This window comes from Bidens hawaiensis, unplaced genomic scaffold (genome assembly GCF_021521415.1).
Source record: "Bidens hawaiensis isolate Kalapana, Puna unplaced genomic scaffold, B.hawaiensis_p1.1 tig00017053_1, whole genome shotgun sequence".
NCBI lineage: Eukaryota > Viridiplantae > Streptophyta > Magnoliopsida > Asterales > Asteraceae > Bidens > Bidens hawaiensis.
Window position 1 is genome coordinate 164,139 of NW_027492583.1, and position 13,362 is coordinate 177,500.

Genomic DNA, 13,362 nt, shown 5'->3' on the forward strand with positions numbered 1-13,362 from the left:
ATATCAATGACCGACTTAACGCCAGTCATAATATCGCTGAAATATAAAACTGTGATGGAAGGGCATTTTGGTCAATATGATTCTCTGCTCAAACTCATCAAAAATACAAAAATATGTTTTGTTTTTGATAAATCATTGAAAAACACAAAAAGATTGTCTATTTTTAATGTTCGGATATTCTTTGGTAAATACACTCTTTAATTTTTTACAAAATACCAAAAATATTTTCTTCATTTTCATTTTACATATTATTTAATGGTTTTAAGTTATGTTTCGTAAAAATGAAACATTTTTAAAGTATTTTTGTTATCGGGATAAAATGGTTCTCGGAAATTAATTTAAGTTAAAAAAAAAATTATTGAAATCTATTTGATTTAATTTATTATTTAATTCTTTTAATTTAATTTAAAATTAAATAAAGATTTTAAATTCGTTGAAAGTTACTTTGTTATTTATGGTTAACGAACTAGGTGATTCTTTAGCGAACTAGTTTCTAGTTCGCTCACCTAATTCGCTTCCGCACTCTGTAACGAATCATCCTACTTCGTTATACATATTTAACGAATCACAGACACGAATTATGTTTCATTCGCTACAATAATGTAACGAACTGTCATAGCGAATCATCTAATTCGTTATTTATAATTCAAACGAATTGGGTAATTCGTACACTGTGTACCTCGGGTAGCGTGTGAGCCTATATAAGACAAGAAACACGAACAGTCCTTCACTGTTCGTCTTCTTTTTTCACACTAAAGTCACCCTATTCAAATTTTTTCTGAAATTTCAACTTTCACTTTTCGACATTTCAAGGATATTTCTGTGTGTCTAAGGTATAAATGATCATGGCGATATGATTTTCGTCAAAAATGACTGAGCTTTGATAGTCTAATTATGGATTTTTGTGGTCTAAGGGTTTTCCGAGTTTATAAACCCATTTTATTTATGATTTGTGTTGTTGAACTTGATTATTTATGTTTCAATGAAATCGGAATGCATTTCTGACACCCTTGGTGGACTTTAATCGACGTTTGATTATAGTTTGCCGGGTTGATTATGTTTTCATGGTTTCTGTGGTTCTGTTTGCTTCGGTTAACCTCAGTATATCTGGGTTTTGAGCCTCAATCTCATCACCATCAGCTTATGAGTGTGTTTCCGAGTTCAATACGCTCATTATTATGATGATTCAACGATAATTATGGGCTAATTGATTCTGGGTTCATAGTGTTGACAATCGATGTTCATCTTAATTTAGACTTTGACATTGCAGGTCAAAGATTAAGTCTAATTGACCATTCGTTATCCTTAGCGAATTGGAACTGCTTCGTGTCCAATTCGTTAAGGAATTACACGAACTACCTCAGCAAATAATTTAATTCATGAATCAGATGTGGATTCGTTAAAATCATAACGAACTAGATCCTTAGTTCGTCATTTTGAAAAGTAATTCGCTAAGACTACTTCGTTAGCTTATTTACCTGATAGCGAATCGCTCAATTCGTTACTGAATAGTAACGAATCAGAGTGATACTTAACTAATGACATTTTAATTATTTAATTAAATTTAAAATTCACTTTTAAATTATATAAAGTATTTCAATCGACTAAACGTGTAAATAAATTAAATATACATATCTTATGACAATGAATACACCAATTATAAATAATTAAACATATTTTGATGATTAATATAGATTATATCTTCACATTTCTCATAATCATGTATATTTATACAGTTCAAATGGTTGATCAAGGACAACATGAGCAACCACCACCAGAACAACCTCCACCAGATCAACCACCACAACAAGAACAACAATACGATGTTATTTTGCTACCATTTGACAAGAAATATAATATCTGTGCTTACGTGAATCAAGATGTGGCAAATGTGGATGTGTTTGGGGATATGTTAACCTTCTTACGACGCTCGGTGATACACTATGCTATAACTGCTAGACCTAAAGTGTATCTGAGTATTATCAGGCAATTTTGGAACACAGCTGAATATGTTGAGGACGATAAATACATTCGAGCTACAATCAATCAAACCCCGATTACGATTGATGTTGAGGTTATTCACTGCGTACTTCAATTTGATGATAATGATAACAACCCAAGTGAATTCGACAGGCCGCTGGTCAAGGGTTTATTCACACGCTTGCGTTATGGTGGCGACATTAATAAATCTATGTTGAACAAGAACGGATTATGTCCACCATACAAGTATCTTCTACATGTTCTACTTCATTGTATGAGTGGTCGTCGTGGTGGTTTTGATGAATGTAGACTCAGCTTGCAGTCAACTTTTGTTGTTTTGATTCTGAACAAGCCATTTAATTTCTCAGAGTTAGTCTTCGACCATTTGACAGAACAAGTTCAGTAAACACTTCAGTCAAAGAAGTTCTTAATGTATCCTCGCTTTCTACAGCTGATTATTCAAGATTTAATTTCGAATTTGGCTATTGATCAGACGTTGGTGAACGATGTACTTCATATGGAACACATGACAGCTGAAACTGTGCATCGAATGTTAACTTATAAAAAGGAGAAGCCACAAAATAAACGGATGATTAGTCATATAATCAATCCGAATTATGTATGTCCTCCTAATGAACGCTGGATCCATGACGATTCGGATTCCGAGCGTGAAGGGGGAGAGGTGGGAAAGATGATGGTGGAAATGATGATGATAATGATGGTAATGGTGGAGCTGGTAATGCTGCTTTTTAAGAGCAACAAGAGGCAGTCAATGCTGCTTTAGCTGCCACCATTGCAGCTCAACAAGAAAGGAAACGAAAAGGGAAAGCGGTGGCAACTGGTGAGACATCAAAGAAGATACGTGTTTCAGAGGGGGCTGGGGTAATTATAGGTGTGCCACCACCACGTCAATCAACGCCTCAACGCTCGGTAGTGCCGCCTACTACTAGCACTCTGATGCTTACATTGACGACAACGTTGGTGTCACATGAAAGGCTTGGTTTAATCCCTCAAATGACATTATCCGAGATACCAAGGCCTCCTGCTACATTATCTACCGTTCCTTCAACACCATCGATGAGGCTTTCTCCTCCTCGTCCTCCTACTCCACCACCTCCCAGTGATGTCTCGTTTATAAGAATCACTCGACCTCAGGGACCGATTCAACCTGTTCACCCCTCATTATACAACTTGCCATCAAACCGTCAGACGGAGATGTTGCTGAATTTTCTGCATCTTTATGAAAACCAAATGGCAGCTGACCGTCAAAATCAAGAACGACTCATGGAGAATCAAAGACGGATGATGAGTTATATTTCATTTTGTCAGAAGGAGACTAAGTCGTTGCGTACGATTTTTGAGTCTCAGGGGGTGAAATTAAAGGAACAAGAGGAGTTAATCCTTCAACTGACATGCAAAGAAGATGCCCTGAAGAAAATCAAAGATGATGATAAAGACCCTGACGAGTCTGGTGCAGGAGGTGAGCCTAAACAATCATATGGCTCATCTTCTAGTGCTGGTACTAGTGGCGGTGAAGACTCGGGTAAACATATTATCATATATCAAGATCCAACTGCTGCTAAGACAATTGAGATGATTGCGGCTAATACTGTGATATTTGTGGATGGATCGGGGGTAGTTAAAAGTGTGGTGAACAAGGATGAGATAGAGGTTGGGGAGTTTGTGGAGAGGTCTCTGACACGGGAGCAGATTTCCATACTGCTTGGGCTGAATGACGAACAATTAACCGTGTTAGAAACTGAGCCAGATGTTGAGGTGGTGAATGAGGAAGGATTAGAAGATGATCCGTCTATTCAGATGAATACGGATTTTATTTATGAAGACGAGGATATTGAGATGGAAGACGTCACTGCTGAGGAGTACCCTGACTAGTTTCAACACACTAATGTTGATCAAGGTGCTCCAGTATTCGATGAGCAGACGTTTAAAGAAACTGAGGATGAGTTGGAAAAGATCTTGAAATGTAAGCGGACAGTTCACTCACTTGAAGTTATAACGGATGATGATATTGCACGATGGTTTAAACATCAAAAAGTGGGTAAAATTATTAGTGCGTATCGATATGTTGATCGAGAACGGAAAGACACTGCTGCTGCATGGGTCAAAGCAAATCAAGTGACCTCCTTCAAGACTGTTTCCAAGGTACATGGTGACATTGTCTCCTGGTTGTATGATTCTGAGCTTAAAGTATGTATAATCAAATGGGAGAAGGGGTTCAGTATTACGAGACGATAATGGATGTTCTTACTTTGCCGCGGTGGGATGTTCGTACCCTAGCGAGACGTCCATTTATCAATAGTGGGGTTACCGAACAGCTGAGTGGTTTCACCAACACTTACTGTTCGAGGTCAATCACGGCTTCAAGTTCTTCAAGCCCCAAGTCCCAAGGCGTAAGCGTATTAACGAGATTGATCCGAGGACTGGGTGGAGGAAACTTGTCCTGAAGGTAAAGCCGCCAAAGACGATGAAACAGGTTCCTGTGAAGACGATGCCCCAACAATTGCATCTCTCATTCAACCGCTGGTACTATGACAATCGTACTGGCGAGGCCGTCATTGTTCTTGGCAGAGGACTGAAGACTAAGCTCATCAAGATAATCGACGCGATGTGGTTGGTTAATTTATCAGAGACAGACAATGACATGCTCTACAGAAAGCAGATTTTGTTCGAGCGCCAAGAAGACTATGACCTAGCTATGCAGTTACAACAAGTTGTTCGTGTGTGCCATGAGCATGGAATTCATAGTTGCAGAGACTGGCAGTCCAAGCGCTTCAAATAATTTAAAGACAAAGAGCTCAAGACGAGGGGGTGTCTGTTAGTGCACGGTTTTGCGTCTTGAGTCTTTGTAATTATCGTTAACGTTTTGTTTATTATTTAATGTAATAATTAGTTAAATTATTATCTAGTTCGTTAGGTTTAAAGTCTAGTTCGCTAGGGGATGTTAGCGAACTAAGACATTAAGTGTATTCCCTCCTGATTCGTTAGGGGATGTTAACGAATCAGGGGGTGTTTCGTCTAATTAATGTATGTAACGAAGTAGTGTCTGGTTCGTTAGGGGATGTTAGAGAACCAGGCCTATCTTCTATATATAGTGAACACTGTTCACTGTTAATTAAAAGTTTTGAGAGTTAATTATCGAATCTCTGTCCAATCGTTCTCTCAATCTTCAAACTAATATTATACGAATTACTAGTATACATATACTGATAATATATAAACACATACAACACTAAATCTATAGTAATTATGAGCTAGATCTATATAAACGTATTAATCGATTATCCACAGATCTGAGATCTGTTAGTGTTATAGTTATTGGATTAACATTGTGGCTTGGGGATCCCGACAAGGAAGTCTTCCACCCCTCCCGTATCACCTTTGAACTTGATAACTTTGTCTACATGTTCACAGTGCTGATTGAGGGCCTGTAAAGACATGCACTCACCGCACAACCATTGTTTGGCAACCTTTAGAGCATTTGCCAATGCAACAAAGAGGCCACAATCCCTGGATGCCGCATCCCGCATAGCGCATTTTTTCTCATCCGAATATATTGTGTAGCCGCTTTATATGTGGCACTAACCTTTGGATCCCCTTGGACCCAACCAATCCATCCGGGCAGCAATGGAATCCTCTAAAAGGGCACGGCCAAAAACCTTTTAAATAGCCCACGCCCACCTCCCCATATGGGGCTCCGTTGAAAATCCGAGCCTTGGTCATAACTCATCACGACGAAAGGCCAACAAAAAAACTCGAGCTGAGTTTTGGGAGTGAAAACCCGAACTAAGATGAGAAAGGAGAGCGACAGACAATTGATCTGCCCTCCGTAAACCCAAAAAAACCGATTAACTCATTGAGGCATTTTATCGAACACCTGGTGGGCAGACCCAAAACCGAGGGTTAAACGTAGATTAGTAGTATTTGAAATTGGCTTGGCAATATAACTGGTTGTAATTGAACAGTAATTTGTTGAAGCTGTTAAATCTGCAACGACGGTGGTTGAGGCTTCGCCGAAAACGGCGGAATCGCCGGAGAGGTTAAACAGCAGGGGCGATGGTGACTGACTGGTAGGTTTGTTTTAAGTTGTTTGAGATCTGCGTGTAATGATGTAATGAACAAAATACAAGCTTGTACAAATTAACATAACTGTGTAATGATCACAGTTAAACGTGAGAGAAGCTAGGGTTTTCTGTGTGAGAAATGTGACTAAGAAATGTAACAATTTGAGAACTAGTGATTGAAACAACAAACTGATTAACAAAATTAAATATCGTAATTTGTTACAGAATCTTGCTCAATCAACCCCTATATAAGCGACTCCTAAAGTCACGATGGCTGGGATAACAACGGTTATGATATTAAATTGGTTATGATATTAAATTTCAAATGAATTAAAATGATTAAAGTATATTAAATGGACGTTGACCAACAATAATATATGATTGATTATATAAAAATCAAATAAATTACATGAATTGTGAAAAATACATAAATATATGATTAATAACAAAAATACATCAATATTAAACAAAAATAAGAAATCTTGTCAACAAATCCTCAATCCATGAAATTAGCTATATCAAGTTGGGGATATAACATGAAATGAGAAAATTAAATATTAATATTAATATCACATAATAAATAAATTACCAACCATGGAAGATTTGAATTATGTAAACAAATGTAAAATTGATGTTCTAATTGATAACCGAAATATTTGAATCGCGTTACTGAAAAAACGAAATAGGGAAAATCTCCATTGTATCTTCAATAGATTTTGATATAGAACATAAAGAGATTATAAGAAAACCATATAATAATAATAATAATAATAATAATAATAATAATAATATAAATACAAACAAAAACGTAGAACAAAAACAGGAAATAAGGTATAATATGATAAACGGACATTAGAGTAGCAAATAAAACATTACCGGAAAACCGTAATAACTTCAAAATATCAATTCAATCTTGGATTTTGATATACAACCTAAAGAGATTATAACAAAATCATATAACAATTAAAATAAATATAAAACCTTATCGGAAAATCGTAATAACTTCAACATATCAATTCAATCTTGGATTTTTATATACAACTTAAAGAGACTATAACAAAATTATATAACAATTAAAATAAATATATAACTTTACCGGAAAATCATATAACATTGTATGAGATGATTAAAATGATTAGGTTTGGAAAATCTTAAGGTTTAAATAAGGTGTATGAGATGATTTGGTAATAATAAGAAACGAAATAGATGAGTTGACAGTGATGTGGCATTGATGTGGACACCTTAGTTGAATGCCATGTGAAGCATTGTATTGATTTAATAGTATTGTAAGATAATTATTATTAGGGTCAAGTTATTTTACAAAGGAGAACAAAAATAAGAAGAATTTTTAGCCACATAAAAAATTCCCTAAAGAAAAATTTTAAAAAAGATAAATAAAAAATCGTAACTCAAAATGTAATAAAAAAACGAAAAAAGTAAAAACACAAAGATGTTTCCACCGTCTTTCTCGTTCTCATAAAAAACACAATGGTAAGTGAAAAAAGCCGATGTGTCTTTTTGTTTATCATTATGTTTTGTGTTTATTTCGTCATTGATTGTGCATTTTTTCCTTGACATGTGTTTTTTTTCTTTAATCTTGTTTTATATTACTCAACATTGTGCAATATTTTGTTCGGCATTGCGTTAAATTTTGTGACCTATTGTATCGTTTTTTAGTTATAATGATATCTTTTGTTCATTTTTGTCATTGTGTCTTTGATCTTAGCATTATGTCTTTTCGTCAATTTTTTATTTATTTTTTTTTATTTTTTTAACGGTAATGATGGAGGAAACATTTTAGTTTTTTAATTTTTTTCGATTTTTATTTGTATTGTGAGTTATGATTTTCCTTTTTTTTCTTTTTTTTTGAATTTATTTTTAAGAGATTCTTTGTGTGGTCATAAATCCTTGTCACACTTCTCATTTTTATCTTCCTTTTATATTTTAACTTTACCCATTATTATTATTATTTTTATTATTATTATTATTATTATAGTGAGGTTGGGTTATTTTACAAAGGATAACAAAAATGAGAAGTGTGAAAAAGCATAAGAAATCGACATGTGTCAAGTATAGACCAAAGGAAAAAATGTATAAAAGTAATACTACACATTTTCTCTCTCCACTTGCAAGTCACATGATAATTCTCCTATCATTTTTAAACGTCTATAACTTTTTTATATGATATTTTTTTTTAAAAGTTCATCATAATAACAAATGTTTTTTTTTGTCTTAATATGAGTCTGATTTTGTTATAGAAAAATAAAAAAAAAAATTAAGCCATTGTGTCTTTTTGCTTATCATTGTGTCTTTTTTCGTCATTGTCTTTATGTTTCTTATTGTGTTTTTTCGCCATTTTGTATTTCAACTCTTAAATACTAATAACGCCGTTGTGTAATAATAATATGTAAATGTAATGTAAAATACTAACAACTTATCTACTACTAAACACAATGATGAATACATATTACACGTTAATCTGAAACATAAAACATAATAATATATACAAATAACACAATGACCTGAAACGTAAGACACAATGGTAAAATACATATAGCACAATGACCTTAAACGTAACAATGGAAACTACATATTACAAAATGACTTGAACATAATACACATTGAACATAACACTATTTTTCTCAAATTAAGTGAATGTTGAAAACAATGACTAAGGTGCTGTTTGTTTTTTAAGAGGTAAAATGTCTGCAGTCTGCGGACCACATCTGCAGACATCTGTAGCAGAAGAGGTGGACCAAACCTCTGCAGTCTGCAAGAAAAAGACTGTTTGTTTTTTAACGTCTGCAAACTTCTAAAATAAACAGAAATTTAACTAAACAATTTTTTCCAAGAACCAATATTCCAGTGTTATAGAACCAAATAATTTCCTGAAACTCCAATACAAATAATATACAAAACATGTTTCAAGTATACAAAAGAAGTTTCAAAGTACAACAACAAATGTATATATGTTTAAAAATAACATACGTTTCAAGTAATATGCAATAACTTCCCGAACCGATGTCTTCACTATTACAACCCAAACCGACGTCTTTATTTTTGAAGCCCGAATCGATCTTTATTCTTGCAACCCGAACTTTAGTAACCGCCTAACAAAGCGTAATATTACATTAATATAACAAACTAACAAACAATAAACACGTTAATGTATATGACAAAAGGAAACCCAAAACATTCAATATCTAAAGATCTTCATAGACAAAAAGCATTCAACAACATTTCTATTAAAACATATAAATCAATTCCAAGTAACAAGCAACAAGATCTTCGTTAGACCTGAACTTTCTACAAAGTGTTTTTAACTAAAAACTAATTATAATCGAACAATTATGCAAAATTATAATTGAACTAAAAACTAACAAGAATTCAACAAATCAATATTTACAAATTTTTTTCAACTAAAAACCTAATAAGAACCTAATTGAACAAATCAATTAACAAGAATTCAATTAACAAAAGCCTAATAACCTAATTGAACAAACCAATTAACAACAATCAAACCTAAACATAAACAATTTTTCAAGGTACAAATAAAACCTAAACACAAACAATTTTCAAGGCATAACTCAAGCATAAACACAAACATATTTCCAATGCACAAATCAAACCTAAACATAAACAAAATGGATCAAAAAGTAAAACTAAAATGAAACGGGTCAAAAATCAAGAATCAAGAATCAATCGTCATGGGTTTCACTTTAATACACTAATGTCACTTATGACTCGAGCCATTATTAACCAAGTAATTGAAAATTAATCAAGAGAAAATCAAGAATCTAGATTGTAATCTAAAGAAGATCACTTTAATCAAGATTGTAACAAAATATAAAACCTTAACAAACCAAAGAGGAGAAGAGAGAGTCCGACGACGGTTTGCTGGAAAGAGAGAGGCTAACGGAGGCAGGGGGCGGAGGTGAGCGGCGGCGGCGGCGGCTGGAGATGGAGGGGGCAGGTGGCGGCGGCGCACCGGAGGTGGAGGGGCAGGTGACGGCGGCGCACCAAAGGTGGAGGGGGCAGGTGGCGGCGGCTCACCGGAGGTGGGGAGGCAGTGGGTGATGGGATGGAATGAAAGAGGGCTAGGGTTTGAAAGACCTGATGGAATGAAGGGGATGAAAGAATGGAGAAGATGTTACAAGATTTGAGAAGTGGGTGGTCCATGTCTGCGTGAAAAAGAGGGCACGCAGACCTTTTTTAATGAAATCTCTTCTAAAAATCAAACAGTCTTCAAGCCTAAAGGTCTGCGCGTGGTCTGCGCGGCGCAGACATAAGAGGTCAGGAAGATCTTCTGACAAAAAACAAACACCACCTAAAACACAATAATAAGTAGAAAGAAAAATGTTGAGCACAAAGACGTAATGATGTAATCGTTGTTTTAATTTTTATCTTTAATATGAGTAAAAATTGAAAAACACAATTACCAAAATTTATAACACAATGCATATAAACTCAATTAAAAAACATAATGAACAACCAAATAACACAATATAAAAAAAGCCCACCAAATTTTTTTATTTTTATATAACAATATGATTCATATTAAAGATAAAAAAACGCTTGTTATTACAGTAAAAAAAATTTTAGGAAAAATGACGTATGAAAAAGTTATGGACGTTTTAAAATCATGCAGGAATTGACATGTGTCTTGCATGTGGAGAGAGAAAGTTATCATAAATGGGTTATTACCTTCATGCTCTTTTCATCAATTTTTATTTTTAAATTAATCTCCACCATCTAAATTTAAGAATAATATATTAGAATCCTTCTCACACTTCTCATTTTTTTGTACTTTGTATTTTAACTTTACCCTATTACATGATACCAATTCAAGACATGAACTAAAAAAAAGGAAAGAAAAGAATACGACAAAAATAGACAGCAAACGGATTCGATATTATATTCACTTACTTATTTTACTTAAGTTATATCATCATTTTTGGTTGGTTTAGAAACGAATGATAAATTTTCTTAGTCTATATCGGGTTATCTATAGATTTATTTTTATATTATATATTTATTATTTATTATATTCGTTGGATTTTTATAAATTGTAGGGGTGAGCAATGGCGAAGCTTGGGTTTTGTCATGGCGGTGATCGAAGTCACATATCCAAAAATTTTCGGGTCGACGATTCAGTTCGTGTCGGTGGTTCGGTTTGGTTCGGACGGATCAAAAAATATGACATCTGTATATATCTAATTTTTCTTCATTCATTCAAACAATTGTTCTTACAATAAATATAAAAATATAAACTGGATGATTTTTTAATCAACAAAGGCCTAAAATATTCATAATAATGCGAGAGCTGGAATGAAGGATGAGTACCTTAGAAGACAAATTACAAAGCAGCTCGACGAACGTTAAGATTTTTGAATTCCTCAATTATGGATTTCGAATCAAATGTTTCAGCAATTTCTTTTTCTTTGTAAACCACCAAGCTATTCGCGAGATACTCATCTGACATCTTATTGCGAAGGCGATTCTTGAATATTTTCATTGCTGAAAACCCTCTCTCTGGTGTTGCCGTAGAAACTGGAAATGTCAAGATTAGCCGAACCACTCTATCAACCAAATAGTACGTCTCACGTTTCTGAGTTTCCACGAGACTTTTGCATAAATCAGAAATAATTGAAACACCACTTCGGTTGTGTTTGTTTTTGCTTCAAAGATCTGCAAGAGGCTCATGTCTGCGGGCGAGCAGACAAAAGCTTCTGAAGACAGTTTGTTTGAAAAAAAATAAAGATCTGAAAACTACTTTTATGGTCTTAAAAAATAAGCTAATATCCACCATCTTCACACTTCTCCAAATTTCTTCACACTTTTTAACATCCTACCAACACCCAATGTCCAACACCACCACCACCTGTGACATCCGTCAAATTCGGATTTCGATTTTCTTTCACGCTTTATTTTAATAAGTTATACTTCGAACCCGTCATGTAGGCGTGTACTAATCGTTGTTCAATTAACATAAAAAAATTAGTTTATAAATTGTAAGGGGTAATCTTTGCCATTTTCGAACCTATAATAACGTTTATTAAGTTTTATATCTTTTCTTAAAACACTTGGAACTTGGAGTGCATTTTATGTAAATATATAACATATATTTAAACCAAAAAAATGAAACCTAACCCTAACATTAACTCACAGTCGTCCCTCATCTCCTTCACACATTTCCCGGCGCCGATTTCTGGCCGCCGGCGCTGCCACCCTTACCGACCACCATCTCCGACGCACCACCAACCCCGGCGAGCCCTATCACACACACTTATAACCACAACCGCCTCTCCTACCCTCCCTCGCGTTTCCGGCAGCCCCACAACACCCCTTCTCGTTTTTTCGGAGACCTTCGGCCGCCGTGCACCCTCTCTTTCTCCCTCGTTGTACTCTCTCTCTCTCTCTCTCTCTCTCGCACTCTCTCCGCCTCTCTTTTACTCTCCCCGTCTCTCGGACTCTCTCTATCTCTCACACACTCTCTTGGATCTTACACACTCTCACGGCTCTCTCCCTTCGTCTCTCCCTCGGGATTTCTATTTTCCCGATCTCCGGCGGTCTCGGCTCAGTTTCTTCTCGGTGTAGAGCCACGACCATATGGAAATTTAATAGGTAAGTTATTTTAGGCTTTGTCGCTGTCAGTTTTCGTTTATCGATTATCAATTTAAACTCGTTAATAATCGGTTATGTTGTTGGTTATATACTTTGAAACGGGTTGGATGGATATGGTGTTGTTTTGATTTGGGAAAAATGGTCTTGTCGGAAAACTTAAACAAATCGGGTTTGGTTAGTTAAGACGGAATACACCCGGGTTACTAACCACTTAAAATCGGTCTTGGATTTATATATAAAAATAAATATATATACATGTTATATTATTATTTTAGATTTAATTCATATTATTACTATTATGTAATACTATCATTATTATTATTATTATCATTAGATATATATATATATATATATATATATATATATATATATATGCATATATATATATATATACAATATAGACTTATTTTTTTAGTTATTAATACTACTTTATTATTATTACTATTATTATTATTATTAGTATTAGTATTATTGCTAATGTTATTGTTATTATCATTATTATTATAAATATTAAAGTTGTTAATAATATTATTAAAGGTCATATTATTATTATCTATTAAAACCATATTTTATCATTAATTACTAGCAATAATATTAATATAGTTATTTTGTGAACTCGTTTAGAAATCGAACCAACATCGAGTATGGTATCTTTATTTACTATAAATATTATTTA